Genomic DNA, 5,533 nt, shown 5'->3' with positions numbered 1-5,533 from the left:
CTAACGCTCATAACAAGAGGCATCACACTTATAGACTCCAACTTATGAAGCTCTCTCAGCTGGAAGGCCAGATCTGCGTATTTAGTTATTTTCTCCGTATAGGCCTTGGAGAGATTCTCATCTGCCGGTATGGTGAAGTCGAGCAGGAGACAAGATGCGCGCGTTTTATCAAAGATGACTACATCCGGTCGGTTGTGAGTGACCCCTCTCTCAGTGACCATCGTGACATCCCAGTATAGCTTGTGTCTATCATTCTGCAGCAGGCTTTTAGGTATGTATAGATGTTGTTCGACTTCACGTTTCAGTAGGCCCAGATTGAGGGCTATCTGTTGATGGTAAATTCGTGCCATTGAGTTGTGTCTTTCCAGGTATTCCGTTGGTGCCATAATGGGGCATGCTGATGTTATGTGCTGGATAGTCTCAGCCCCCACCAAACATCTTCTGCATCGGTCAGAAGGGATATCAATCTTCGCTATATGCCTCAAGTACATGCGGGTCGGAACCACCTGGTCCTGTATGGCAAGCAGTCGCCCTTCAGTTTCTGGGAAGAGGTACCCTGCACGAAGGTAAGTCAAGGACTCCATCTTATTTACTTCTTTTTTTTCCAGGTTACCCGGGTATCTACCATGCAGTGCTTTACTTTTCCATTCCTCCATCATTTCTTCGGCTGAGTGTTCCTGCCTTCGATGTTCGGTTTCCGATAGCCGCAGCGCCGAGAGGCCATCGTCAGCTTCTCGCAGCGCGATGAAAAAAATTGTGCTCTTCTTTAGAATATATGTTCTCAAGGCATCAACTTCTCTCTCATGTGCGATCTCCAAACTTATCAAACCTCTTCCACCTAGGTGCCGCGGAAGATACAATCGTGTTGTGGACGAGTGCGGATGATGCATTCCATATTTGGTCAGCATAGTTCTTACACTCCTATCGATTTCTCGGAGATCAGTAGGCGACCACGTCAAGATCCCAAACGAGTACGTAATACTAGGTATCGCCCACATGTTGATGGCCCTGAATAGGGATCCCGCATTCAGTTTTGATTTAAGAAGCAAGGTCATTCTGCTCAGCAATCTCTCTTTAAATTGTTTTTTCATTTCCGAAGTCTTAATGTCCAGCGCTTGCTTTACTCCAAGATATTTATAAGTCTCCTGCGCCGAAAGGGTGGGTATTTTTTCGTTGTTCATCAACTTAACTGGCTCATCAGCATTTATTATTTTTCCTCTTTTCACTTCCAGTGTCGCACTCTTATTCATCCCCATCTGCATTTTAACAGATTGACTGAAAGCCGATACAATCTCCAATTGTCTCTTCAGCTGGTCAAAGTTGGCTGCGTATAGTTTCAAGTCGTCCATATATAAATGGTGACTAATTCGCACGTTCTTTTGTTTGTCTATCACATAGCCGTAATTCGTATTTTTGAGAAGTATACTCAGGGGGTTGAGTGCGACGCAGAACCATAGCGGGCTCAGGGTGTCGCCCTGAAATATTCCTCGGTTGATGAGAACTTGTCCCGACTCCTCTATTCGATCCCCAACTTTAACCTTCAGGCGCGTCCTCCATGTTTTCATGAGGTGCATGAGGGTGTCGATTACTTGATCGGCAATGCCATGCATCCTCAAAACCTTGATCAGCCAGGAATGAGGAACCGTGTCAAAAGCCTTGCGGTAATCAATCCAGGCCACAGAAATATTTCTGAGCTTCCTTCTAGCTTGTTTTGTCAGGATGTAATCGACAACCAGCAATTCCTTTGATGATCTTGCGCCTCTTCGGCATCCCCTTTGCTCAGCCGCCATCAAGTTGTTTTCCCCTAGGTATTTACCTATGTGTTTACTTATTACCCCAGTGAACAGTTTGTAGATAGACGGAAGGCATGTTATAGGTCGGTAGTTTTCGGGGTCAGTTTTATTGCCCCCCTTTGGTATAAGGTACGTAATACCTGCTGTGAAGTACTCAGGGATACTGGAAGGATCTTGCAAAGCCCTTCGAAAGAGCCGCGCCAGCAAGTCGTGGGTACTCGTGAGGTACTTCCACCAATAATTGTGGATCTTATCCTCTCCAGGGGAGGACCAGTTATTGGAGCCTCTTAGGACCTCCACAATGTCCGCCTCAGAAACTTCTATGTCTTCCATCCTGGTGTTAGGGATCTTCTCCTGAGCTTCGTCTATCCAGTATGCACTGTCATCGTGGGTAACCGCCTCAGTCCAAATACCGCTCCAATACTCACGTGCCGTCCTAGGGTCAAGATGACCTCCATCACTGGGTGTTTTTTCTTCTAGTTGGCGGAAAAATTGTTTTTGGTTCTTGTAGAAAAGCTTATTGTTATTATAACGCTTAACTCTTTCATTGTACCTTCGTAATCGACTGCCTAACGCTTTGATTTTTTGTTTTACGAAATCCAGTTTTAAGGATATCTTCTCCCTGAAGTTGGGATCTTTGCGTTTGATCTTAAATGCTGATGCCACTTTTTTTACAGATCTCAAAAGTTTCAATGATGGAGCATCGTTCCCCAGGTAAGCATGCATGATCCCGACTTTTTTCCTTAAGCTGACGATCTTCCCCTGCAGACGGTCCAGCCACGGGGGCCGCTGTTGACAAGTCTTCCTCACTCGTGATTCAGTTTGCTGTATTATTCGCTGGCCGTTAATCTCACATATCGTGATCGCTGCGGCATAGACTACGTCCACCAGCCCTTCCAGAGTGTCGGTCTGTTCAAGATATCCGGGCAAAATATTGTTCAGTGATGCTATTGTTTTAACAGCCATCTTACAGTGTTCGAGCCTGGGAATCACTGGTCTAGACTCCGGCGACATTGACGCATACTTCATTAGGTTGCCGCTGAAGGATCTCCCCAGCTCAATGTCGCTCTCACGCGGGAGAAAGAGTGCACTTCTCCTGATTCGAGGTGATGACATGCGAGGTCCAGTCAGTCGTTCCATGTCTTCCTGTTCTCTGCTTGCCACATTTGGGTAGCAGCTTGTCTTAATCACCTCCAGTTCAGCTCGAGAGATCTTCTGACCGCTAAGAATCCATCTCACTCGGTTCGACAAAATTGGAGCAGTTGACGGTCTGGCAGGGTTGATTTCATTCCATACCTCGACCAGTATTTGCCGATAGGTTTTATCAGAGTTCGTAGCTAACATGTCCGTTGCAATATAATGCGCACGCATCACCAAACAATTCTCTTCAAAAGACCAGCGTGTGCGTCCGTCCCGTTGTCGCCTGGTAGTGGAACGATTCGTTGATACATTCAAACTACTTCGGCTATCTTGTGTCGAAGATCCAGGGATCAACCTTACGGTGCCATCTCGGAGGGGTGCGCCGCTTGCCCCACACGTGCCTCCTACAGGTCGTACATCTGGACGGTTCCGAAGGGAGCCGACCCGAGACTCCCCACCGCCCTGGGTTAAGTTCCTTCTTCCGTTAGGAGCGATGATTATCAAGCTCTCTCAGGTTGCTAACCTAGGGAGAGCGTGCTTGACTCAGGTTCGCGGGGTCGTCACTCCCCGATGATCAAAAGATCACCCTGCGATAATAAATAAATATATATATATATATATATATATATATATAACTATATATATATAACTAAAACTGTCATCTCGAGACTACCATCCGACGCAGCGAACTGATGAAGAACTAAAACATGAATATGTTATATATATATATATATATATATATATATATATATATATATATATATATATATATATATATATATATATATATATAAACAGAGCTATATGGTGAAGAGGAAAAAATATATATATATATATTTTTTTTTTCCTCTTCACCATATAGGGTTGGACTCTTCGCTGCCGGGCAAATTCAGAGGTCAGAGGGATGTCAGGAACTTCCTCACCAGTCTTGTGTTCGCGAGGATAACTTCTTTTTGGGCTGCGCTGATGATCTCCTCGTCCAATTCCAGTCTCCGTGTATTCTCAACTAGATGTTTCTCGACCAATCCATTTGTTGACATGACCAGGGGCAGTATTGTTGTTGACTTTAAGTTGTCTTCAGTTGAAAAGCCAGATCATGGTATTTTGTCAACTTTTCGATGAACGTTTTGCTCAGGTTATCGTCGGCCGGGATAGCGACGTCCATAATCACCACTGTTTTTTCCTTCTTGTTATGAAGTAGAATATCCGGTCTGTTATGTTTCACTGGTCTGTCCGTCGTGATGAAAGTATCCCAGTATAGTTTGTAGCTTTCGTTCTCAAGGACGCTACTTGGCTGATACTCAAACGGTCTTAACGTTCTTTTTATAAGGCCGTATTTTTTGGCGATAGCCTGGTGATAAACCTTCGCCATCTCATTGTGCCGTTGAGTATAATCCGTAGGCGCCAGCACACTACATGAGGAAGTCACGTGTTGGATGGATTCTATTGCCTGCGAACACTTGCGACATCTATCTGTAAGTATATTCCTGCCTGTGATGTTTTTTATATAAGATCTTGTCGGAACCACTTGATCTTGTATAGCAATTGCCCTTCCTTCTGTTTCCGGGAACAAATATCCTGCTTTAAGGTAAGTAAGTGATTCCGACTTATTAACATCTTTATTTTGCAGGGCTCCAGGGTACCTTCCGTGAAGTGCCTTGCTTCGCCACTCCTGGAAGAGTCCCTCCATGGTAAGCTCCGGAGGTTCCAGCTGGCCCGCCAAGTTCAATGGGCTCAAGTTGTCATCTTCTTGAAGAAGTGCTTGATGAAAGGGTGAGCTTTTAGAAGTGAAATATTCTCTCATACTGCAGATTGTATTGTTATGCGTTATTTCCAGGTTGAGTAGGCCCCGGCCTCCTTCATTTCTCGGGATATACAACCTGTTCACGGATGAGTGTGGATGATGGATTCCATATGTTGTAAGTATTGCTCTCACTTTCTTATCCATATCTTTTAGCTCCGCATTGGTCCATCGTATTACTCCGAACGAGTATGTGATACAAGGTATTGCCCAGATGTTAATTGCTTCAAACATCGATCTTGAATTGAGCTTGCTTTGGACCACTTTCTTCATTCTGCAGAAAAGCCTTTCTCTGAAAACCTTCTTCATCTCTGTTGATTTAATATCCAGGGCCTGTTGGACACCCAGATACTTGTAAGATTCCTCCGTGCCTAGTTGCGGTATTATAATGTCCTCCATCACCCGTAGACCAACTCCCTCCTGTATTCGGCCTCTTTTGACGTGGACCACAGCACATTTATCTACGCCCCTCTTCATGCCAATGGACTCGGAGAACGATGCCACTATTCTGAGTTGTTTCTTCAGTTGTTCTTCATTCGCGGCGTAGAGCTTAAGGTCATCTATATATAACCGGTGGCTGATTTTGATATTTCGTGCCTTGTGAACAGTGTATCCATATATCTGGTTCCTCAGTAGTTGGCTTAGAGGATTCAGTGCTAGACAGAACCATAGGGGGCTTAGTGTATCCCCCTGGAAAATTCCCCGTTTGATCTTAATTTTCCTCCGTATACTAATATTCCGCCTGTCTACATCTGCTTGGACAGTACAACGTTGCCATTTTCGGAGGTGCTAACGAGCG

Source organism: Coccinella septempunctata, chromosome 8 (genome assembly GCF_907165205.1).
Source record: "Coccinella septempunctata chromosome 8, icCocSept1.1, whole genome shotgun sequence".
Classification (NCBI taxonomy): domain Eukaryota; kingdom Metazoa; phylum Arthropoda; class Insecta; order Coleoptera; family Coccinellidae; genus Coccinella; species Coccinella septempunctata.
This window is presented reverse-complemented; position numbering follows the sequence as displayed.